Source organism: Mustela erminea, chromosome 15, assembly GCF_009829155.1.
Source record: "Mustela erminea isolate mMusErm1 chromosome 15, mMusErm1.Pri, whole genome shotgun sequence".
Lineage (NCBI taxonomy): Eukaryota > Metazoa > Chordata > Mammalia > Carnivora > Mustelidae > Mustela > Mustela erminea.
This window is the reverse complement of record NC_045628.1, coordinates 38,504,071-38,531,715: the sequence shown is the minus strand read 5'-3', so window position 1 is coordinate 38,531,715 and position 27,645 is coordinate 38,504,071. Positions and strand designations below refer to the sequence as shown.

Below are 27,645 nucleotides of genomic sequence, written 5' to 3'. Positions count from 1 at the left end.
GGATCATATACTCTTCTTTATATTTGGCAACTCTGTGGTTCAAACTGTAGCAAAAGCAAAGGATCTATGAATCTCTTGTGAGTTCTAACATATCAATGTGTTCTGAGTCCAAGACTGCCCCACAGTAACTGATCTCTGACATTCTGAACACACACATGTAAGAGAACCTGGATGATGTAATTCATGGTACCACAGCTTTGTGAGGTTTTGGATGCATGATGAATTAATGAATCTCCCAGATACAGTCCATGTTACATTAGATTGGGAATGTATTTCTAAAAAACTGTGGAATCATATAATTATACTACTTGGAAGTTATAATATACACATGACCCAGAAATGAATGACCAACAATTGTTGGGATATTTTTAATGGAATAACTTCCTATATACTGAGATTGAGAAATGCAAATTTATTCATCAATGCTTCAGAGTGAAGACATCTAGTCACACAACATATTACCTCCACCTACTTGTATATTTTTCTCCACTGGTCCTGGAGAAGTGATTGTGCTCCTACGTCACATATTCTTCCTTCCATGGATGACATAACCTCCCTAATTTTTCTGAACCATAATTTTAGAACACAGAAAGATGGGTTTTAGTTTATAAGGAATATAATTCTAAAAATATTTTTAAAATAGTATATATTTATATTACCAAGAAAATTATGACTATGTGTCAAAACACATCCAGACTCTGATGTCTTACCACCACTTGCCCTGCCACAATCCTGGTCCAAGCCACTGTTATTCTTAGTCCGAATTATTTAATAGCTTCATAACCGTTTTAGAGGTTCTTGTTCCCACTCTTCTCTAATGTATTCCCAAACGAAGCAGCCAGAGGAATTCTTTCAAAACAATACTAATGTGACTTATATATTAGTTTTGTCTGACTTCATTACCACTTAACGCAAGAATTCTGTCCATATTATTCTTTTATGTTTCTGTAGCACATGGAATGATGCCCAGTATATGATAATTATTAAACCACTCAATGAATCAATTTGTTGAATGATTGACTGTGATCATTGCTTAATGATGGAATTTCATAACTATTAGATTTATTAACTACTTTTAAAGGAAAATAGGCAAGTTAGGGCAATTTCTTAACTTCTACCAACTTTGAAACCAATTTAATCCCTGGATACAGGAATTCTCAGAAGAGAAACCCAACTATGTATTTATGTGAAGAAATATTTTTTTCAAAAAGTATTCTCTATCCACAAATTACTAAAAATTATTATTCTATACCCATAACTTTTGTCTTCAGAATATTCAGTAAACTGCTATGTGATTCCAGAGAGTGTTTTAGTAGATGACCACTTCCCCTGTGACTATTTTCAGTATGCTACAGATGTGCTTCTAAGCAGTACATTATAAATGGATCCTGATTAGGACACAAAGGAACATTCAAGGATATATATTTATTCCCTGAAAAGTCATGTGATTTATAAGGTTAACTCAAAACCTGTGCCATCTATGACAAAGAAGCAGTATAGAGGACATTGTGTCTTCTGCTTCTTCTACTGGCCTCTAGATGGTTCTACAGTAATGAATCCATTTTCTATTCCTACTCCCCTAGCCACAGAGAAAACTGTGACAGGTTTTATTTAGAATATCTTTATATCTCATTTCCTCCCAAATGCCATACATTTGTATAAAGAAAGACAACTTTTGATGGTGTTTAAGAATCAAGTTATGTCAATTTTTCACCATTAACTGCATTCTCAAGACCTTCAAAAATGCCTACACACCTGTGTAGTAATACTGATAATGTATTGTGTCTGTAAAAAACAGGGGTCTACCACACAGTTCTGGCAGATTTACGTCCAATTTTAATATGAACCTGGGATATCAAGGAATGTCCCCTGAGTCATGTCATCATACTGGATGCTACAAAGACTGGTATGCACAGCTAATTTCATGGGGAAGCAGAATAAAATCAGGGTGAGCCTGAATGAAAACTCTTTTCTATCTTTATTTGCACTTTCCAGAAATTATGGTGTCATTCTCACTGCACTAATATAGAATGCTACCTCAAAATTGGTCGAGGGGAAAAAAACCTGGGTGGTCTTGTGACAAGAACCTTTTAAATAACTGTTAGTCCATTTTCTCATCCCTGTTATAATTAGAAACAGGTATTCAATTCATATCCATATACATAACAACTTAGCTTCTTATACATTAAAAAAGATTAGGACTTCATTTCACAAAAAATGTGACTGTGGTGAGACATATACTTAAGGCTTAGTGTATTTCCCCTGAAACCTGCCCAGGATGAGAAATAATATTTTGTATTTTCTTCATAAAATAATTATGGCTACTCCTTTATAGTTTTCATAGAATTGTGGGGATACATAGAATATTGATTCAATAAAACGAAATAAAAGCCTAACATTATTTAAGCCTTAATTTTTCACTGGAAATTGTAATCTAAAACCAAAACCAAAAAAAACAAAAAAACAAAAAAAACTGGACTTGTAGTGAGAAATTTTCTTGAGCAGATCCCGATTCTTCTCTCTTACAGAAACATGTCAGGTTTTCCCTGTTGGCCTTGGCTCAACTCTCTCAGAATTTTTTCCTTTGTCATTATCCTACTTGGGCTCATCTGAAATGATGCTGGAAAATATGCTTTCATTGGCCAATCTGACTTTGAAGATGATCTCTTTCTCATGGTTTGATGGCCTGAAAGCTCATTTATAGCTCAAAGATTTAAAGGTATTTTTTAGTCTCTGCTCATTGTATCTTTGCCAAATAATTATTTAATAGGTTTTTGATTTATTCACTTCTAGTCAGTTCCTTGCACAAGTAATTGTTCTCAAAGTTTTTCTTCTTAATATGGTTCTTAAATCCATCTGATTCCTTTCTTTCACATCCTCATGCTTCTCAACTATCCTAATGTGGCTACCCTGAGTCCAAGAGTCTTACGTGGGAAGGTTATACCTTACTATCTTCTTTGACTTCTGTCACTTCTAACTGAAAATTTTACATGGCCTTCATCATTAAATATATTTTAATTCCATCCATGTTGTCGCAAATGGCAAGATTTCATTTCTTTTGATGGCTGCATAGTATTCCATTGTGTATATATACCACATCTTCTTGATCCATTCATCTGTTGGTGGACATCTAGGTTTAGAGCATATCATGCTTAGTGAAATAAGTCAAGCAGAGAAAGACAACTATCATATGATCTCCCTGATATGAGGAAGTGGTGATGCAACATGGGGGCTTAAGTGGGTAGGAGAAGAATAAATGAAACAAGATGGGATTGGGAGGGAGACAAACCATAAGTGACTCTTAATCTCACAAAACAAACTGAGGGTTGCTGGGGGGAGGGGCTTTGGGAGAAGGGGGTGGGATTATGGACATTGGGGAGGGTATGTGCTTTGGTGAGTGCTGTGAAGTGTGTAAACCTGGTGATTCACAGACCTGTACCCCTGGGGATAAAAATATATGTTTATAAAAAATAAAAAATTAAAAAAAAAAGAGTACATTTATCCTGATGAGCACTGAGAAATTTATAGAATTGTTTAGTCAGTATGTTATACACATGAAACTAATATAACACTATATGTTAATTATACCTGAAAAAGTAAATAAGTAAAAATAAAGAGAAAAAAAAAAATATATATATATATATTTTAAAAGGTCTACCAAAAAGCAGTGAAGTTTCCCAAATTTGAAAAATTCTGAATTTATGTAGTGGTATTTTTTGTGCATTTTTGCTTGCAGACTAGTTCATTTCTATCTCACAAACCCTGCTAAGCATAGCCACTAATAAGTAAAACACTACTAACATGTCTTTGAAACATTTCCTCTAAAGCTAAAATCAGCATGTGCCTTGCCTCACAAGTGATTGCAGTTGCCCCTTTTATCATATGTGTTGCCACTATACAACATGTACCCTGGTCTTTCCAGTCTTTGATATTGATTTAATTATTCCCTATGACCTCACTTTTAATTAAGTAACAGATATTTTTTAGGGTTTTTATATAAGTATATCTGTCTTTTGATACCAACTTACGTTTTGAGGTAAGTAATGCTAGCAGTAACGAAGAAAAAAGCCCCTAATTCTCAGTTTTTTATGCCACCCCCCAAAGGTTGTCACTAATATAAAGTTTAAGGCAGGTTCTTCTTTTTCTTCTACCTATGTCTTCTGGAGTAAGTTGCTTTCAAGATATCTCTAGCAGGGGAAGCACAGATAAGCCCATGGAATGATTTTTAAGAGCTATGACTGGGAATGACATTAATTATTCCTATCCAAATCAAGTGAACCAAAACTTGGTCTTATGGAATCAGCTCCAAAGCAAGGAGTCTGGGAAATGTAGATGAGTACATGGATTGTTGGTGAAGGCTAGAAATGTTTGCCACAGTGGTTAATTTATGAAAGAGAAAAAGCAGTTGTAGATAAAGATGAAAGGTAAATTTATTTTTGTAAACAATGATTGTAATTGGCCTTTGAGATGCAAGAAGAGGTTAAAAAAAAGATGAACAGAAGTTTGAACTAAAAAACAAACAAACAATTTGCTTTAGGACACATAAGTCCGAAAAGCCTTCATAGACTCTTCATAGATTCATAACCTCACAGTGACAAATGCATATGAAATATAAGGGATTCTTATGACCTCAGAATAATAGGGAAAACTGTCTTGAAAGTACAGCAAGCTAAACAACTCATATACCAAAACTTGGAAGAAAAAACTATTACAAAAATATAAATGTTAAAAAAATATATATATATAAATGTTAAAGTTGGCAAGATGTTATGAGCTACAAGTAATATAATTTAAAAAATGTACCCAATATATTTAAGAAAATATATTTCTTTGTTTAGAAATCATTTGGAGAACAATTTCAACAGTAATTTTGAAAAAAAAAATGTTTCACTATTTTACAGATGGTAAAGTCAGTATATTTAGGAAAATTTAATAAAAAATTTAAATTTCATTTTAGAAGACCATAATCTTGATTGAGAGTTAAAAAAAAAAATCCTCAAAAAGAAAAAAAAAATTCAGAGGTACCTGGGTAGCCCAGTTGGTTAAGCATCTGTCTTCCCCCAAATCATGATCCCAGGATCCTGGGATGGAGCTCAGCATCAAGATCCTCGCTCAGCAGGGAGCTTGCTTCCCCTCCCCTTCTGTCTGCCACTCCCCCTGCTTGTATTCTCTGTCAAATAAATAAAATCTTTAAAAAAAAGCAAAAATATATACTTATTGCTAATGACAAATGCTACTATGCTACTATATAATAATCTTAAGGTACTATACAAATGTATATATTTTTATGTTATAAATGTTAAAAAATTTAGTTGTAAAAGTTACACATTTAAAAAATATTTTTATAATTATTCTGTTGTTCTATGAAAAAGAAATGATCTTGTAAGAATATAAGAGATATGAAAGAAATTATATTCAATCAAGTTTAGGGATATTTGTAAATGTTATTCATATATCCAAGACTACCTTTTTAAAGAAAGGCACCAAGAAAACTGAACTTTGCTGTGAAGTAGAGATTGCTGAGCAGTAACTTGCAGATCACATGTCATCTATCACCTTCTAGAAGGATATTTTGACATGGAGTTTAATTTGAGACATCAGTTACCATCTTTAAAAACCCCACAGTGCTTGTTTTCTACCATCCCTTTTGATCAATTGTCAGAAATGAAACTAACCCAAAGTGATTTTATTACCTGCAATTTCAAAAATAATGTTTATCTACCAAACTCAAATATGCATATGGATCTCTCTGCTTGCCTAAGAAAGAATTTTTTTATCAAAAGGTAGCCCAACATTTATTTCTCAGTTAAACTGTAAGAATAAATACAATAGCCCTTAGGTATTTCAGACAATATGGAGAATGTGACAGATGATATTTTCTGGAGCATGACTAGAAAGGGAAGATGAAAAAAGCTTATATACAAGACCAGGAATGATATTTAAAGGAATTGAGGACAGACCATAATTTTTGCTTTTGAAAATTAAAAAGAAAAGTTTAATTCTAATAAAAGTGGCACTGTACTATATTACATAATAAATTAGAAATTATGGATTGAATGTAGATAAAAATGGATTTATCAAAAAATACACATAGTTTCAAAAATTCAACTCATATTTGGAATTTTAATTTGGAGTAAGGGAATTCTAAGTTTGTCAAATACTACACAATATTTTACAGAGGGGGTTTGTTTAAGCTAATTTTGAAAGGACAGGAAACCTATCTAAATTCATTTTGAAAACTCAGACATGAGCTTTATGTTTCTCTAGGTAAAGCTGATATTAGGACCCTGCAAGAAAGTTTTTATTCATAACACATACATAAGTGATAATGATCTTCTATTAATTTGTGGGAATTTTCCCATAGTTTAGAAATCACTGTATTCCTGAAATAGTAAGTTACATAATATACAACTACACAGTTACTTGATTTATGTTAATATAAAAGATTAATGGCCACTGTGCCAAGATAATCAAAATTGTTCTCATATTTCCATAGTGATGTCCCATTTCTTGAGCATATCAATATAACCCATTCAAGTGGAAAATAAGCCATCAGTAGCAGTAATTTATATTCAGAATTTCTTTAAAATTCCAACAGTGAGACAGACTTCCAAAAAACAAATTAGAGAACACACGAAACATTGAGTTTATCACTTCTTCATCACCACAAACATTATTAAATGCCTATTTACACATGTGTGGGATAGGATTCTGAATTTCTATTGCTTGATATATTATAGGAATACCACAGAAAACAATAAATCACTGGATTATGACACATGAGACCAAGTAACTGTCAGTGCTTCTTCTAATCAGCACTATAGCTTATAGTTTACGGTAAATCACCTAATCCCTTGAGACAGACTACAAAAGGATTGGCTTATACAAAAAAATTACTATTTTATAGACTCCTGACTCTCTTACCAGATAATTTCTAATATATACATACTAAATAATTGTTATGTAAAAATTAATAATTTGAAGTACCTACATCTAGGTCAACTGATTAATTTAAATGCATTTTATGCAATATCAAATGAATCATATTTAACAAAATAGTTAAAGCTTTCCTTCTTAATATTGCAGGTTTTATTTATTTTTTACTTTTTATTTATTTTTTTTTAGTATATGTGCTGCCAAAGTGAGCACAATATTGCAGCTTCATTTATGTTGTGTTGTGTTGATATAGAGGCATTAAAAGGACAACACAGAGTAGAGGTTAACAGCACAGAATGGGAAGTGAGGCAACTAGGTTTGAATCCCAGCTCTGATACTTATTAGCTCTACTATCTTGAGAAAGTTATTTAACCTGTATCTTAGAGTTTTCCACCTGTGAATCAGTAATAATAAGAGTACTTAACTCACAGTGTTGATGTAAATAGAAAATAATATATCCTACTGGAGTGTGTGCTGAGTGTTGTTTCTATTACCACATACATTTACCCACATTATTAAGGATTACTTAAAAAAATGGTTTTTATCTTAAATAATTATGTATTTAAGGCAATTTTCGATGTTCTTTAATAGAAGTAGACCAATGCATACTTAGTGCTTTTTTTTCTATTTCAGAAAGCCTAGATATAGAATCATGTAAGTGAATTTTAGAATGTCTAATTAATGTTAAGTTCCATTTATTTTTTACTTTTTTTGCCCTCCATATCTAGAGAATGCTGTGCAAATAGTATTCATACTGTGAATACTTACTACTGTTTATTGTATTGCATTTATTTCAGTTGAAAGTTTCTATATAAAGTAGCTGAGGATTAGATTTATGCATTTTTTTTTATTTTATTTATTTTTATTTCCAGCATAACAGTATTCATTATTTTTGCACCACACCCCGTGCTCCATGCAATCTGTGCCCTCTATAATACCCACCACCTGGTACCCCAACCTCCCACCCCCCGTCCCTTCAAAACCCTCAGATTGTTTTTCAGAGTCCATTTGACAAAGTATACAGGGATTCTGAAACTGTCTCTAAGTTAGATAAATCAGATAATATGGAATAAAATTATCTACTACTAACCGAACTCATTCACAACCAGATACAAAATACAAAAGCCTATTTCAATGGAGTTGACAAAGAGGAATGTAGTGGAAATGGCTGCCCTTCTTTGCCTTGTAGTCTCTGGATAAGATTGTCTTAATTGTTTAAGTGTATTTGGCTGGCAATAGATGGGGCAGTAATGACTTATTCTGGATCATGGCTTCTGTGCTTTAGGTATTTGTTCAAGAGAAACACTGAGTAAATGAATTGGATCTTAAGCATCATATAAGAAGGTCTTATCTATGTTACAGCAGACTCTGTTTTTCTATGTCTTTTTCAAGAATGCCAACCATAGTGAGCAACTATTACTGATTAGAAGTTTCTCTGTTTTTATGTATGTCCTAAAATAAGCAGAGCTTAACAATAGTGACTATTGTTTTATAAATCTTAGAGCGACTAGTGGAAAAAGAATAAGAAAAAATAAAAATGTCAAATATTGAATTGCCCCATTAGATCCCCTTTTCTGTACCTAGAGATAGGACACATAACTTCACTAATTTTCATTTGGAAATGTGGACTCCCTAAGATACTGGAGCTTGATATATAAAGAGCATGTCAAAACTGATTCTGCATGTTATTCATGTTGTAATGTCAATCTGAATATATTTAGCTATGCTCAAGACAGTCTAGTCTGAGTATGGACACACATTCTCTTTAGAATTTCACTAAATACTTTTATTTTAAGGGTAATCATTTCCTTGATCATCCATTTCCTGGGAGAGTTCTCCAAATGAGAACATGTAAGATTATTTTAGGTTGACAGCTCTCCAGTGGCAGCTTACTTAAACCAGTAATAAGCTCATTAAATCTAAAGATTTCATAGAAACTGTGATAAGAGACACAATCAACTTAAGGGCTTTTCAGGGAAAAAAAATCATAAAAGTATACTTTAAAACAACTGAATAAGAGCTATTTGATTGCCACCTTTCCAAGTACCACCAAGCCACTCTCAGATTGATGGATAACGAATACCAGAAATTCACCAGACTCACTGTTCATTTCAGCAATGTACACCTTGTCTGGAATGCTCTTCATTCCTTTCATCTATCAAAATCCTGTCCACTTACCAAGGCTGAGCTCAATATTTCTTTCATAAAAATCTCTCTAAATATGACAGGCTTCAGTAATTTCCTCCTTTTCTGAATTTCTATGGTTATTTTAGTCCACATGATCTTGTTTAGCATTGCATTACAGGGTTTTGTTTTGAAATTCTATTTTTAGTGCTACAATCCTGTTTCACATAATTCTTAGCTAACTACTTCTATTTAGCACTATATACCAAATTATGGGAGCTTCTCAAATCTGAAAACATTTGATCTTTTGTAGGTAGAATTTCCTGGAAAACAAACTCAGAGACCAGAGATTATTATGCAGGACATTTATTAGGAAGATATTTATTTTGGGATAAACATCTGTGGAAGATGGGGAAGAGTGATTGGGAAAAAAAAAAGAGAAGTAGTGTTGTGAGTTAGTTTCACAACGATCTCAGATGACTCCACAGGGAGCTCTGAAACTGGGATGGCTCTTCAGATTCCTACATTGAAACAATGAAGTTAAGTCTTCAGATTCTCTCACGTAACAGTCACTAGAAACAGCACATCCGGGGAAGGTGGGTGAGACAAATCTTTTTAATTAAAATAAATTTGTTTATTAATATTTTATTTATTTATTTGACACAGAGAGAGAGAGAGAGAGAGAGAGCACTAGTGCGAGGAGGGGAAGAGGAAGAAGGAGAAGCAGACTCACCTCCCCGTTCCCCACCTCTGAGGCAGGGGTGGGCCTCAATCCCAGGTGTAACTGTCCCTCAGAACAATGTATTACTTAAAATATAACCCATGAGAAATTATACTAGTTACCAAGCATGTTTAGATATAGCCTTAAGAAAAAGTACTGGCAACAGGCCTCTGGGGGGGAGGAAGATATACATCTTTGAAGCCGAGCAGCTGGGAACACCCGGGCCACTCAGGGCAGAACGCTGCCTGCTTCATTTTTCCATTATCTCCCCTTCCCCGAGAGCACCTGTGGCTAATTAGATGATCCCTTTGATTGTGCTTGCTCACCTATAAACTTTATACTGCTTGACCAGGTATACTTTGCCTTCCTTCTTATTTATCTACAAAGCATATGATTCTTTGCTGATTACTGTCTAATATCTAATAAATATGGGACTGAGGACTTGTTTGGGGTGACAGTCTTCTACAGTCTACCCTTGATCCCTTTCTCTTGAAGCTTACTTGTTTGTGCCTCATTCTTCTCCCATGCAATGGGATGATGACCTGAGGCAAAGGCAGCGGCTTAACCAACTGAGCCACCAGGGCACCCCAAAAGCAATTTATAAAGAGGACTAAAAACTGAGAGTTGCCTGCTGACAGTCTAAGCAACTGGGGAATTAAGTCTTCCAGTTCTGAATAGAGGTTTAGGTGGCATGTAACAGTATCCATTACATAGCTTTAAATAAGAAAACTGGAAAAACAAACAAACAAACAAGTCAGAAATCAACTCAACTGGGTGCATCAATTAACAAAGATACAGTATCAGGGTATAGAAAACTACACCAAAGCAAATAAAGGTTATAAAATGGATATATATTTGTCCCTCACTGTAAAGTAGAACAATGCAAGCAGGATTATTTTGTAATAAGAATACTCCATGGGGTTGTGTGAGTTCTTAGTCTAGACTGTATTATAGACCAACTTCATCTGCCCAGATCTGCTTCCTTTTTTCTATTATACACTCACTCTCCCAAGGGCACACTCCCTAATAAAATTCCTCCTAGAGAATTTGCATTTCAAAATTTAATGTAATAGCATAGAGATGGATTCCTGGGATCAGAAAATGGAAATATGGCTTTGTTGCTTCTTATGAACTTTCTGGAGCACTTTGGTATCTGAAGAACTACTCCAAAATAGTGAAGAGGTTTTAAGTATAAAATTACCACACTGAAGATATAAGACAAAAGAATGTACAATACACCCATATATTGCAAATCATATTGAACAGTAAAGTAGACTTTGGATTATGAATTGTTCTCTTAATGCAGTGTCAACTCCTTAGGATAGAACAATGGGAGGCTACAACCACGTGGTACCTCTTTCTAGAGCGGAGACTAGCTGATTGGTATCACTTTAATGAAATGTCAAGACTCAGGGATAGGTTGCCATATAGGAGCCTCATTGGAGATGTGAGATAATGAGGTGGTATAAGGTAGCAATGTATCACAAGGTGGGGTGGTTGTTGGAAATGGTAGCTATAAGGGGTAGAAATAGGTTATGAAACATATGAAGAATTTAGAGGGGGAGATGAACACTTAAGGGAAAATTTAGCAGTGGAAGATCATATTAAAGGTTCAAGGGACACTATCAGCAGAAGGGAAATAATTTGATAAAGGCACTAGGAACATAAAAGATATGATAAACTGGTTTTGAGCCATCATGGGTATTAAATGATCACATAAATACATTAACATAGATAAGAGAATGACATTCTCAACTTAGTTTTAAAATTTTATGTATGTATTGTGTGTGTATTTGCTATGTATTATGAGAAAGTATAATTTTGGTAAAAAGTAACAATACTATGGGGATGCCTGGATGGATCAGAGGGTTAAGCCTCAGGCTTAAGCCCAGGTCATCATCTCAGGGTCCTGGGATCAAGCCCCACATCAGGCTCTCTGCTCAACGGGGAGCCCGCTTCCCCCTCTCTCTCTGCCTGCCTCTCTGCCTACTTGTGATCACTCGCTCTGTGTCAAATAAATAAATAAAATCTTTAAAAAAAAAAAAGTACCAATACTAGCGACACCTGGGTGGCACAGTCCATTAAGCATCTGCTTCAGCTCAGACGATGATCTTTCATGATCGAGTGCTTTGGACTCCTTGCTCAGCTAGTAGCCTGCTTTTCCCTCTCCCTGCTGCTCTACCTGCTTATGCTCACTCACACCCTCTCGTTCTCTTTCTCTCTGACAAATAATTTTTTTTTTAAAAAGTAGCAATACTAAATAGTTCACATGTACCATACAATTTACTAGACGTTGGTTATTCAAAATAAGCACTAATTCAACAAATACTTTTTGTCTACTATGAATTGGTATTCTCGAGGATAAAGATATGTAATGAGCAAAACAGGCATTCCTGCCCTTATGACATTTATATTCTGGTGGGTAATTATATTTTGCAGATTTTTAATTCAGTAGTATTCTAAAGTGTCTTCACATAGCATAAAGATATTAAAAACTGAATGCTAGACTCTCTGTAACTAGCATTCTAGCTCAAATCAATGTGTACCTCTTCAATGAACTCTCAAGAGATTTGGAATAAAAATGAAAGAGAAAGTATTTTCTGCCCTTTTCAGCTTCTTTTCTTCTATAAGCAGAACAAATGAGAAGTTTTTCTATTGGATGCTGAGAGGCAATTACAATAGCAACAGAAGAAAAGATTTTTTATTCTAGCTTTGAAATTGCAGCTAAAAGTGTATGTTCTTGACCTTATGACTTGTGTCACAGTCTCACAGTAGTAAATTCTTATAGTCTGCTCTCATTTTCCAGGACTCATCCTGAAGACTCAGCTTTGGCTGCTCTTACAGATACTTGAATAGTTTTGTTAGTATCTAATTATCTACAAATTCTCTTACTCTAAATACCTAGAGTAATTACTGTTTCCTTCAGTGAACCTGTACTGATCATGTAGGTAGATTATCTTATCACTCAAGATGTTTATAGTATAAAGAACTAGATTAGCATATACCTCTCAGAAGATGGATATATTCTTTTTACTTTTCTAATTTAATTGAACTGAATTCAATCTACCTGATAATAAAATTAATTCAAACACACAGAAGTAACAGTCTGACTTGCTGTTAGATACCTGCAAATAAACATTTTTTCCAGTTATAATTGGACTCAATTTGTTTCAGTAATAACAAAGCAATACTCAACAATTCCTCTACTCATTATCAGTGGACATTGTTTCCCAATGCAACGAAGTCAAATAACTGCCCTTCAATTCTTAAGTAAGAGGAATTATTTCGCACTCACAATTTGACTTTGGTTAAGATATCCTAGAGAGAGTACTTAAATGTGAACATGCTAAAGAGTCTTCTCCTCTTCTACTCTACTTAGGTTTCTTTTTTTAAGCTTATTTTACTTAAACTCAATTAGTTAACATATAGCATATCTTTAGTTTCAGATGTAAAGTTCAGCTAATCATCAGTTGTATACAATACCCAGTGCTCATTACATCATGTGCTCTCCTTAATGCCTATCTTCCAGCATCCCCATCCCCCCATCCACCTCCCCTCCAGCAACCCTCATTTTGTTTCCTATAGTTCAGAGGCTCATGCTTACGTTTCAACAATGTCTCTATTTCTAACACTATTAATGCTATCTTCATTTATTCCTGTTTCAAATGAATTTCATTTCTCTTTTCAAAGTTAAATGCTCATTTGTATTTAAACAGAATTTATCAGGCTTCATGAAACTTTGTAAATGAATGAGTTCTGTTTGGCCATAAAATTTTTCAAATTTCTGCAAGGTCCAGGCTTTATTATTGAATGTCAGACATGACATGTCTTTATATACTAACATAAGAAACCCACATGCAAATTTATCTCTCTCAGAGTCATCTTTTATATTCCAGGATAAAGAACTTCCCCATCCCTCCCTAGAAATGTGTTTACCTTAGAAAATAAAGTCTACTCTTTTCATGATGGTAAAAGAACAGCAGATCTGAGAGCTGTTCTATTTAACCTCCAAGTCTTATAATTTCCTCATCTTCTGTGGTGCAAGCTTCACCATCAGTTTAGGCACATCCGGCCTACATCATGTCACCCAGTGGAGACCTGTGGCAAAAGGAACCAGTAATGCTAAGATGCTCTGTAAGTAAATACGTTTTTTCTGATTGAGAGATACAGTTCTTGTCAGAATAAATGAGTAAATGTAGACATGGAAAAACTTAACAAGGTCATATTTTCACAAAAGCTTAAATTATGATTATTATTTTCTCCCATTAACTCATTAAGAACTCAACAGCCTTCCAGAAACGTACGTGCCTTTTTACTACACTTATCCTTGGAGACACTTTTTAAGAACTCTAACTTCATATATACCTAAGATATATTTTCATTACAAAGGAAGTATACCAAGAATGGATCTTTAAAAATTTTTAACTCTGCATTTTTTTCCCAAAGTTTTAACTCTGCCTAGCATGTGTTCTATGCTACGTGTAATGCTGAGCATGTAAACAAACAACATCTTCTTACAACAGTTTCTTATAAAACTCTACAGTGACAATCTATCATATGATCTCCCTGATATGAGGAAGTGGTGATGCAACATGGGGGCTTAAGTGGGTAGGAGAAGAATCAATGAAACAATATGGGATTGGGAGGGAGACAAACCATAAGTGACTCTTAATCTTACAAAACAAACTGAGGGTTGCTGGGGGGAGGGGGGTTGGGAGAAGGGGGGGTGGGTTTATGGACATTGGGGAGGGTATGTGCTTTGGTGAGTGCTGTGAAGTGTGTAAACCTGGTGATTCACAGACCTGTACCCCTGGGGATAAAAATACATGTTTATAAAAAATAAAAAATTAAAAAAAACTCTATAATGACAATCTTTCTGGCTATTTTAATATTTATATATCCTTTTACTCAATCCTCTGCTTCTCTTGTATTATCTTCTTGAAGGTATAATTTGTTTTTCAAATAATATTCCCTTTCAGTCACCTTACTCTATCATGTTAATGATGAACACATTTATATAAACTGATGGATAAGTAATATCCATATTTTGTCATTTATATATGAATGCATTATCTTATTCTTCCTGAACATCCTCTAGTCCACAAATGTCTTAAAACTTTTCATATAGTTCAGAGCATGTTTTGTTTAATATTCTTTTGCTATGGATCATCCTTGCTACAAACATAAGCCTCAGTTAAATATTATAGAAAGACTTTTTTTCCCCTAGATGATGGAGTATAGGAAAATGGAGAAGCCTCTGGTAAACAATAGCAGAATTGAGGATGATTTCTGGTCAAGAGAGTGTTTTGAGTTTCACATCTTGGTACTTCTCTGCTATGAACACCTCATGATTATAGTTCCTCATTCTGTAGCACAGGACTAGTTGACTTTGTGACAAGGCATAATTGGAAACAAAATGGCTAGACTGATTTTCAACAACAGTCCATTTAACAGCCCTGTGGATCATCCTCTTTGGTTATATACTCAATGCCCATTTTGGGGGTCATAAAGTCTGTGAGTCTACATAAGCATATACAATTTGAGGGCCCAGTAGTTTTTAGGAGGCACAAAGGGTTTTGCACAATGGATGTGTGGTTTCTTTAGTAGTACAGATTTCTTGATAGCATACATGGTTTTGAGTTTATCAGCTTCTCGCCTATTAATCATGGGGAATTACATCCACTAGACATTGGTTTTAAGCATCTACACTCTACCTATTTTACTCAATTTAATAGAGTCTACTTAAGAGTCTAAATGGAACTCCTGGCTTTTCTGGAAGCCTGTATTCTTATTTTTGAATCTGCTAGCCATCTCTTAACCTTTTGTAAGGTATTACATAATTTTAATACCCTGTGAATGCTGCTGCTACAAAGATATTTCTTATAACTAATTAATTGAGAGAATCATAAGCTGTTGGGTTTTCAAATACTTTAAGACTGTAAATTATAGTGTTCTCAATTCTTAATTTTCAGACCTCAGGCAGACATTGTCATTGTAAGAAGAAATGTATTCCCTTTCATGGTTGCTTGCTTTGCACACTAGTTATTTCTCATGTAAATTTGTCTCTTTTAGGCACCTTTACTAAAACTATAAAGAAGCAAACAGCATATACCAATATTCTGAATATTTTCTCTTATTATTCCCCATGTTAAAAAAAAACAAAAACTTATTCACTTCAAATTTGTTTCTGATAATATAAGTCAAATTTACCAAATCTTTTACTTTAACTTAATAAGAATCATTGGCCTTCTAGTCTTCCATACTGAATTTTTTAAACCTAACGTTTGACTGCTAAGACAACATCAGTTTCTCATGTGTATGTATGTGTGTATGTGTGTATGTGTGTATCTGCTTAAGGTTCTGACATGAGTGTTGCCCTTCATTTCCAGGTTAGTTAGGTTATTATACTTGATAGCATGGAACAAATTCCCTAAGTAAAAAACCTTAAGCAAGATAAAGGGTGACATAAAATTCCAACTGTAGGCAGTTCAGGTTTGGTATGGCAATATTCAGTCATTAAGGACCCGTAATGCTTTACAGTTTCCTACTAATTCATCCATAAGGATGTGGCAATCTTCTTCATATATCAAAAGCAGTTGTAGCTATCACATCCACATTCAAAGGGGCATAATGAAAGAAAGGGTAGGGGAGTAGAGTCTTCAGTCATTATTAAAGGAAATATGCCAGAAAAGGCTACTTCTGCTTATATCTCATAGCTAGACTTCAGGCACATGGCCAGACCTACCTGCAGGAGAGATTAGGAAATGCTCTCCCTACTCTGAGTGATCATATACCTAGGTAAAATTATATTGCTGAGGAAAAGGGAGAGAATGCATATTAGGAGACCATTAACAGTCCCTGCTAAATCTAGAAAGAGATAATTCCAGTCTTATACAAATTCTTTTTAAAAATAGGGAAGATGAAAACCTATTCATTTTTTTTTCTTTTGGGCTAATACAAATTTTTATAACCAAACCCAATATAGACAATATAAGAAAATGGAACATAAACCAATCTAATCAAAGGCAATGCAAAAAAATGCTAAATAAAATACTAACACACACACACACACACACACACACACACACACACACACACCAGTAATATATTTTAGTAGTTCATATTAAAGATGGTTCAACAACTGAAAAAAGGAAATTCCTTAAAAAAACAGTTTAATAGATGAGAAAAATATATGATTATTTTAATAGATGGGGACACATTAAATACAATTTAAAGATTTAGTTAATAAATCAACATCAATATAGTATAAGTCAACTTTATCTCAGGAAGTCACAATTTTTGGCACTATATATGGGAAATAAAAGAAAATCTTCCTGCTACCTTGGAGCTTAAATTCCAGGGGAAAAAAAAAAAATCTCTCAGGATATTAAGAATAAAAGAGAATTGCTTAACCTGCCAGATTATCAGAAACATCTAGGAAGAGGTTAATCTCCAAAATATAAAGAACTTCTATAACTCATGTAGCACAAAAAATTTAGTAAGCTTATTAAAAAATGAGCTAAAGACTTAAATAGACATTTTCCAAAGAAGACATACAAATGGCCAAAAGACAGCAAAAATGCTCAAAATCACTAATTGTTAGGGAAATGCAAATCAAAACCACAATGATATATCACCTTAAAGTTGTCAGGACGGCTAACAACAACTACAACAACAACTATGACAACAACAACAGAAGACCCCAAGTATTGGCTAGAATGTAGAGAAAGTGAGCCCTCAAATGCTATTGGTGTGAATGTAAAATGGTGCAGCCACTATGAAAAACAGTATAGAGATTCCTTAAAAAATTAAAAATTGAACTATCATATGCTCCAGCAGTCCCACTTCTGATTATTTGTCCAAAAGAATTGAAATCCAGATCTCAAAGATACATTTGCACACAGCTAAGTTCACTGAAGCACTATCCACAATAGTCAAGATATGGAAACAACCTAAATGCTCATCAACAGATGAATGGATGAAGAAAATGTAGTATATACACATATACATATATACATACATACAACAGAACATTATTCAGCCTTAAAAAAGAAATTCTGCAATACATGACATCATTGAGGATATTAAAATAAGCGAGTCCACAAAACAAAAAATACTGCATGATTTCACTGATACAGTTATTAAAATAGTCAAATCCACAGGATAAAAGACTAGAATGGTGGTTTCCACCAAATGAAATGGGGGAAATGGGGAACTACCAATGATAAAGTTTCAGTTTAAACAAGATAAGTCAGTCCTACAGATCTGCTAAACAGCATTGTAGCTATTGTCATCTATAATGTAGACTTAAATAACTATTAATAGGGTAGGTCTTATGTGAAGTGTTCTTACCACATAAGTTTTTTTTTTTAAGTAGATTAGTTACAATATTTAATGATGACATTTTATAAGCTTTCACATAAAAAAATTAAAAGGTACACGGCTTCAATCACTGCTATTTTGCACATTATTAAATGTTCTAGTGAGTAAAATGAGAAAAGAAAATGACTTTGAGGAAGAACTTTTAGGAAGGAAAAGATTCTTTGAAACTGACAAGAAATATAGAAGAGTACCTTATGTCCCCAATAAAAATATAGAGAAAAACACAACTTACTGAGGTGAGAATGGATTAATTAAAACACAATAATTTTTAATTTTCTTTACAGAAATATCCCCATAAGGAAAGTAAAATTATAAGCCTTGGAATGGAACAAACTATTTTGCTACATATTAATATAACCAAAAAAAGAAAAGAAAAAAAAAGCAAAAATATTAATGAATAAAGGAAATGAACAAATGATTCATCCAAGAGATAGCTTTATATGAAAAGAGGCTTAGCTTCATTAAATAATTAGAAAAATGCAAATCAAAACCCTAAAAAATCATTTCGTATACCTCAAATCTTCAGCAATCTTTAAAATGTAAAATAAATCTAAGTATTTGAGATATGCTTAGATGATACTAGTGGAATTCAGAATTTGTACAAATTATCTGAGTAGGAAATTGGAGGTTTATAATATTGAAAGATGAACAACCATATCTACTTAAACACCCTAGAGAAATTCTCACTTACCTGCCCAAACCAACATACATAAATGTGATCATTATAGCATTGTTTGTTGAAACAAAAGTTGTAAATAATTTAGTACAACAGGAAAATGGATTAATAAAGTATACATTTTACAGTAAAACATATACAGCATTTAAGTGATACACAAAATTTGTCAGAATAGATAAATTCCAAAAACATGATGTTGAATGGAAAACTACACTCGGGAATGATAAGTATTCTGCAAAATACAATTTTTTTAAAAGATTTATCTATTTCAGAAACAGACAGAGCATGGGGGGGAGAGGACAGAGGGAGAGCAAGAGTCTCCAGCAGACTACCCACTGAGCACAGAGATGGACAGGGGCTCAATCCTGAGATCTTGACCTGGGCCACAATCAAGAGTCAGATGTTTAACCACTGAGACACCCAGGGATCCCAGTACAATTTTCTTGAAAAAAATCTGATGTAGAAGTAGTAAGAAGAAATTCAAGGAAATGTTAAATATCAAATTTACCCTAGAGACTAGATGAAAAGAGAAAAAGAAGGGTACTATTTGATTGCTTCTATTACCTTACAGTATAAAAAATACTAAAAAGGAAAATATTGGATATCATGGTTATTTTTCCTCTCTTTGAAGATTATTTTAATGAAGATGATTTTAGCAGAAAACAATAATTACAGTTTTAAGATAGCCAATTAGTTAGTATGCATTTGGCTGTGATGTAAAGGTCTCTAAAAGCAATAAACACTTGCTTCCAGTTAATTTTAAAGACCTTTGGTTCATTGTTACAATTTAATTTCTAAAGTAATTTCCATGCTAATTAAAACCTTTAGTACCTGCACTGAAGGATCCTATCAAAAGCAACTTAATTTTTTATGAATCTGGAAAATAAATCTAGACTTTAGAAGATCTGAAGTAATAGAATGTGGTATCTGGGAAGCAGTGGATTACAGTGATAAGAATAGTTTTCTTATAAGCTACTTCTCATCTTACCCTTTTGTCTCAAATAAAATTAATTATTAAAAATCCACTAAACAATGTGTGAATTTATAAGAACAAATATTTGGAAACAAGCCCTCACGATCTTTCCTTATTTTCCAAGTAATTATAAGCTCTTTTTCAAAGGAGATATTTATGATGGGTTGCAAATTCCCATATTAAAAAGATATTAAAAGACATGTATCTAAAAGGTATTCATCAAATAGTTATAAGCAAAAAAAAAAAATAAAAGTCTACATTGTGCTGGAATTTGAGACTAAAAACAGGTGAGAAGTTGTAGCCCCTCCCTTCAGGCATTCAAATAAGATTAATTTATTTGACTGATGTTGGTAATAGCATAGTCAAGGAAATACATTCATAGGAAAAAATCTATTCTGTAACTACTCCAACAAAAGAATCAAATCTCTTCTCAAAATAACTATGCAATTCAAATCATCAGCCTTCAGCTCTGCCACTCACCTTGAAAAATTACATAATTCCTTTAAGCCTTGATTTCTTCATTGGTAAAATAAAACTAGTAACACCACAAAGTGTTGTTAGGATGAAATGGTATGATCTATTAATGTATAATAGTACATAATACAATGCTTGGAATAACAGGAACACTATTAATTATTGTTATCAGGTTTATAATTCAAAACTTTACAATGCCAGCAAAATTGTTTTTAATAAGCAGATTATTTTCTATGCAATACATTATAGGTTGAGTATATAAATAAGACCTTAACTTGTGAATGTCTTATATTTATAATTTTTAAAAATCTAAGTTAAATATGCAGTTCATCCCACCAATGTGGCCCTTGTAAATGAACTGCATTTTGAATTAAGCTCTCAGCCAACTGCAGTTTTGAATTATCATATTGAAAAATATATGTCATATAGTGGAAAAAACTCAGTGCTACTGTTTACATTGAAATAAGAAGAGCAAAAATGATAAATTACAGGGAAAATAACCCACTGATAGTGTTCTAAAAAAGAAATGTAGGTCAGTTTAATAAAAAATAGTATCACTTATAAGGAAATACTTCTGTTATAATTAAATACTTGATTATCAACCTTCAAATTTGATTTTACCATATGAGCACTTATGTAAAGCAGTAAGCTAAGGAGTAAAACATGAAAAATAAGAAAGTTAGTTATGAATCACAGTGAAACTGGAAAAGAATCTTAACCTATGAAACAGCATATTCACTGATAGGAATACCATAAGTCTTAGAAAAGAGAGGATGATTAAAATGACTGTTGCTATATATCACCCTGTGTATTCCTTTGTGTAATACTTATAGTTGCCTTTATAAATCTTTTAGACCTTAAATACATGGGCTGCTTATGTATTTATTTATGAATTTACTTATATATTTATTTATGAATTTATGTATGAATTCAATACATTTCATTAAGTGACCCCTGTATACCTACATTCTGGTAGATGACCTAATAGATTCTTAGATTTTGAATCTTATAAAACTGCTACAAAAACAAAAATAGTTTGTTTCAACTCTTTTGTCTCTTATAAATAATGCTGCAATGAAAATGAACATTTGTGCACAATTTTTGCATTGACATTTTTATTTCTATTGAGTAGATACCTAGGATTAAATTTTTTAAGTAATATGGTAATAACTCTACATTTAATATAATTTTGAGAAATTGCCAAACTATTTCCCGAAGTACCTACACCATTTCATATACCCACCAGCAACATATGAGAGTTCTAATTTCTCCACATCTTCACCAAAACTGTCTTTATTTTTTTAAAATAGTTTTTCTGATGGGTCTGAGGAAATATCTAATTATAGTTTTATTTTTTTAATTTTTTTCTTTTAATGTTTTATTTATTTATTTGACAGAGAGAGAGCGAGCGAGTGAGCATGCGCACACGCAGAAGCAAGGGGAGCATCAGGCAGGCAGAGGGAGAGGAAGAAGCAGGCTCCCCCCTGAGCAAGTGGGCTCGATCCCAGAACCCTGGGAACATGACCCAAGCCCAAGACAGACGCTTTAACCAACTGAGCCACTCAGGTGCAGTTTTAATATGTACTTAACTGTAGTTTTAATATGTACTTCTCAAATGTCCATCAGCTGATAAATAAACAAAATGCAGCATATCCACCTAATGGGAAGATATTCAGCAATAAAAAAGGAATGAAGTAATACATGCTGCAATATGATGAACCTCAAAAGAATTACACTAAGTAAAAAAAGCCAATCACAAGATCCCACATTATATGGTTTTATTTGTCTCAAACAACCAAATAAGAAAATCTAGGTACCAAAAAATAGGTTAGTGGTTAGCTAGGGTTGAGGGAGTAAGTGGGTATAGATGAGAGGGAACAAGGAGTGACTGCTAAGGGGTACACGGTTTGTTTTTGGCATGATGAAATGTTCTAAAATTAGATTACGGTGAAGCCTAAAAACCATAAAAACTATAAAACCATATGGTGATGGCTAAAAGCCATAAATACCAAGACTTAAATGTAGAGAACACTCTGATGGTTACCAGAGGGAGTTGGGTGAGGGTATGGGTTAAATAGGCAAAGGGAATTAAGGAGTTCACTTGCCCTGAGGAACACTGGGTGTTGTATGGAAGTACTGAATCAATATATTGTGCACTTGAAATTAATATAACATCCTGTGTAACTATAATGAAAATTAAAATTTAGAAAAATATAAAAACTATATGGTGATACACTAAAAATCTCTGAATTATACATTTTAAGAAACTGAACTTGATGATAAGTTATATATCAATAAAATCTATAAAATATGAGTTTTACAATTTAAACAAAAATTAAACATTAAATAATTAAATATCATAAATTATTTCAATAATTATTTTTGTGGATACAATAGACATTTCAAATTTCATGAGTAATTTATTCATTTACTCAATCAACATTGTTTGAGAACCTATAATGTGCCAGGTACTATGGGAAATATTAGAATAACATTGATGAAATAGACAAACATTTTCCTGTCATTATGCAGCTTAGGAATTCTTAACACCTCTGCAAATATCATTGATTTTCATATTTTTAAGCAGGTGAACCCTTTCTTCAAAGGAACTTTTATGTGTATGAACATGTAAAAGAAGTGCTATTATTATTGAATCAAGGGAGCTTTATCCATTCATCTTGCTCCAAGCTACCTTTCTTATGGGCTCTGTGAAATCTTTTGATTTTTTAAAAAATTTATGACACAAGTGAAAATTAGTATACTTTCATATAGTTTGTGGCCCAGTTTTACCTAAACATTTATGATATCCCAAAGATAATGCCATTATAATGGTAAATAAGATTTACGATGCTTCAATTTGTTCTCTAATGATTTAGCTTCTAAATGTAATTCAGGACTTATAACAAATTATAACAAATCACGTAATTATGAGGAAAACTTAAAGAGCAGACCAATAATTAAAAATCCTTCTGACAATTCTGGAAAGCCTTACAAGCCAATGGAGAAATTACTAGACAGAATCTAGAAGAAGACAGAAATCCAGAGGGAGGAGTTCTGATTTAGGTGGCATTTTTTTTTTTTTAAGATTTTATTTATTTATTTGACAGAGAGAGATCACAAGTAGGCATAGAGGCAGGTAGAGAGAGAGAGAGAGGAGGAAGCAGGCTCCCTGCTGAGCAGAGAGCCCGATGTGGGACTTGATCCCAGGACCCTGAGATAATGACCTGAGCCGAAGGCAGCGGCTTAACCCACTGAGCCACCCAGGTGCCCTGGGTGGCATTTTCATACTACACACACTGGCAAATTTTCGAAGAGGCAACTGAAAAACAGAGATGCTGAGTAGAGTTTTCGATTTTAACAAAGGTTAGGAGGAACTGCCAAAGAAAGGCCTAATAATTTCCACTCCCCTATGACTCCCTTGCTCTTCCCTCTCTCCCCTTTCCCTCCCCACCCCACAGACATATCCATGGGGTTTCAATTTTAACCCCGAGAAGTTATACTCTGGAATTGACAGTGAACAGGAAATGAATCAGCTTTTCAGGAACTGAGGTTGAGGGTTAAATCTTTTTAATCTGTGATTTAACTTGTACATTAGACATTGTACATTAGACTTGTACATTAACTTGTATATTAGGCTTGTACATTAGACTGATTCTGTACTGTTAGAATCCTAAGATTTTAACAGCCTGCCAGAAAGTAAACATACATCTGCATTGGTCTTAGGTCCCCAAATACACCTGGCTTCATTGATTTTAAGATGACTGGTGACTATCTTCAGGGAAATAAATGACTATTTTGAGATTTTCTTCAGTAAACTGGAATCTATACTACAAAACCAAATGAACAATCTAGAACTGAGAAATGCTTTGATTGAAATAAAAATCCCAGTGGATGTGTGTAACAGCAGACAGAAGGGAGAGCTATTAAGAACTAGTAAACTGAAAATTAGGTCAATAGATGCACCGAATTATAGAGAAACAAAAAGATGGAAAGTGAATAAAGAGAATGAGATTCTGGTGAATTTTCAAGAGTGAAAATGTTTAATGTGTATAGCTGAAATTCCAGAAGAAATTTTTTGTTCCTATGTTGTTTGTAACTTAATTAATACCTGTTTTAAATAAACTATGTTTAATTACTAAAAACAACTCTCTCTTTTAACTGATATTTTCTTTACCTTGGAGTCATTTTATATTCTTAAAGTTCCCCTCAAAGCACATTTTCTTTGTAAAGAACAAAGGAAAGATAGATCTCATCTGCTGAATGTGCTGGGAGAAGCCATAATTATTTCCTATTCTTTGGCTTAGCTCAGTGGTAGGCACACAAGGCTGATTGTGTCCATTCTAAGAAAGTCTCCCCTGAAGCTTTTCCTAAAAGGCAGGGATATTTCTGTATTTACAGGCATTCAAATCCTGAGTACTCAATAGGTATTAACTGTTTTATATCATTTTCATTCTCTCCTATCTCAAATATGATCGAATACACTGCTTTAATCCTTCAGCTTAAATTTTGATTCCTATAGCTTTTGGTTTTAAAATTGTGGATGGAGAGGGAAAGCCTATCATTTTGTTGTTATTTTTGTTAGTTGTTTTGTTCCTTTTGTCTTTTCTTGTTGTTCTCAGTCTTTCTCTTTGATTATGGCTTTGTGTATCCATAGCAAATCTTCCAGGGTACAGTGTTTCCAGCTAAATATGACCACTGAGAGTCTTCCTTCCTTTTGTCCTGTGGCATCCCTCTCTATCTGATCTAGCCTCATGGACAGAAGCTGTACAATGTCAGTGGAATCATGGAACAAAATAAGTTAAAGCTCTCTAAAATCAAAACTTCATTCATCTAAAAACCATTTCTCAGGTTTCCAGATGTTATAAGCCAAACTCTTGAAATGGTTATAAAAAGGTAAAAAGAACTTATTGTCTGTTTCCAAGCCAATTACTGTCAAGTAGAGCAAAGAAATAAGTAAATAAATTATCATAGTACAATAAAGTGTTTTCTTTGGATTATATGATGGACATAGGACACTACAGAAACATACACAGAAGTCACCTTTCACCTTTAATCTTAAGAATACAGAAGGACTATTGTGTATGTTGATGTTTCATGGTCTTCCAGGAAATATAAAGATAAATAAAAGCTTGTCAACAAAACACCTCCCTCCCTCCTCCCACCCTTTTCCCTTCCAGAACATCTAAAGGGCTAAAATTATCTTTAACCTTTGCTACATCTAAAATGATTTAATCACTGAAATCCTGGAAATACAAAACTCTGTTATAAGCTCTGATGTCCAACTACTAGACAGAGTCTATAGTCACTATTTTTTAATATGGGCATCCTGTTCTGGTAGTGACATTTAATTTGGAACATTTCCATTACAGTAGCAAATTGGCAGACAACCAAGAAAAATCACAATTTCTATGAAACAAAATGTGCGGATTGTGAGGAGGTGGAGGAGGATGTACTGCAGATGGGGTAATGAGACTTATTACACAGACTTATTACATAGAATTTCTGCTACTAATCAGCTCCATAATGGATCTGAGGCAGTGAAGGTTTCCAGGGGCTAGCAGCTTGCTCCTAATGAATCTCTGACTGGCTGAAAACCTGACCTTCATTTTAATAGAAATGTCTAAATACCAACTTTATCCCTTTCTTGGGAATTTCACCAAGTTGTTTTAACTAGAGAAAGCTTCTAATATCAAATGAAGTTGCCTGGGGAAAGATTAGAGATTATTATCAACATTTGGTTTTAACAATGTAGCTAAATATTGTGTCACCATTTAAGGGTGATGCATACTTTTTGTTATCGCTAACTGACGGGCCTTGGATTTTGAAAGTATTCTGTAACTTTATAACTCATAGTCTGATAATCCTACCAATCTTTATATATTTTTACACACACATAGCTGTAAGAGACTCTCAGCATGAAATGTATTTGAATATTCAGTAAATGGACAATTTAATCATGATACTTTTCAAGAAAAATAAGTAGGCTTTAAGTGACCCCAGGGTGCCAAGAGTTGTGAAAAGCCTCAGATTTTACCCCACTTGCAAACTAATGTGTCAGTCTACCACATTTTCATGGATGCTGGCTGGACATGAGACTCCTAGTCTAAGACCAAGGACTTTATTACTTATGGCACAGAAAGAAACACGAACATCAACCTATCAGTTCACCTTGACCCCAACTTCTGCAGGGTCAATGGGGATAGGCACAGAAGGATGCCAGCAAATAAAATGGACTGTGTTACAGGAAAGGAAGATTGAGCTTAGGAAAACTGGTTCTCTTAATGGATATTAAGCAAGCTTACCCTTTTTTCTGAAGGAGGATGTCATTTTCATCATACTGGAGGGTAAGTACATTTGCCTTTGCCTCTGAAGGGGGACACTGTATCTTCCAAGGTTGTGCACTTTGCAAACATCTTTAAAAAGATGAATTTGGGGGAAAAAGACTGAAAAAAAATTTGAGAAGGCAAATTAATGTCTTGTTTACAAGAAATAACTAAACATGAAACATAAGAGATACACATAGTACTCTCCAATGAACATGCCACTTGATCAATGATTCTGATTAATCTGTCCTGCAGAGACTGTGACCGTTCAACTGTGTCATACATTTAATTAAGGTGACTGTCAACAGGTCTCCAAGTCGCAGGAGGTCAATTTAAGTACAGACCTCAACCATCCCCTTCATGTGTTGGACAAAATAAACTTAACAAATCCCATAAAGTACTAAAGTCTACCTTAAAAAGCCACGTGACTTTCTCATTAAATTTCTGTACCTTCCTTTCCACCTTTCCCAAAGTACTAATCCACATTGAGAAGGTTGTTTTAGCAATTGCATGGAATCTGTCACGGCTTAAAAGGTTAAGTTTAGGGCAAGTCCATCATTCATAACCACCCCGTATAACAGGTTGAAGCTGACCTGAAATGCCTTCTGGTGCTCAAGACCTTTCACCCGAAAATTTCATCCAAAGTCAGGGACAAGTAGCCCAAAGATAGCCTCATTTCGGAAAGATCTTTCCGGTTACCTGAAGGCCACGTTAGGGTCTGTCCAGCACGACCCGAATCACTTGAGGGCACAAGCTGACAGGCCCTCCCATGTGTTTGCTGGAAGGAAATAGTACACTTCAAATTGACTTGACTTGAAAATGCTGGTCGTGAGAGCAGAGGGCCTGGATCGCGCACCGAGCCTCGGCGAAGGCTCAGAGAAAGGCAGAATCAAGTTCTAGGCACTGCGGCTACTACTACACTGGGCAGAAGAAGCCTGATCTCGCGGGATCTTGAGAGATCTACAGGGGCTCACACGCAGGGCGCGGAAGAGAAACGCTCTCAGGCAAGATGGAGGCCGCATGGAATGCCTTCTCC

General features: G+C 34.0%; 1 long non-coding RNA gene across 1 annotated transcript; it reads right to left on the bottom strand.

The window, feature by feature from the left end:
* Positions 1-281: 281 nt before the first annotated feature.
* On the bottom strand, positions 282-27,645 carry LOC116574449. The gene is made up of 3 exons (XR_004279316.1): positions 27,309-27,645; positions 26,589-26,729; positions 282-565 (listed from the first exon to the last, which is right to left on the bottom strand). It is a non-coding gene; the product is annotated as an uncharacterized LOC116574449 (long non-coding RNA).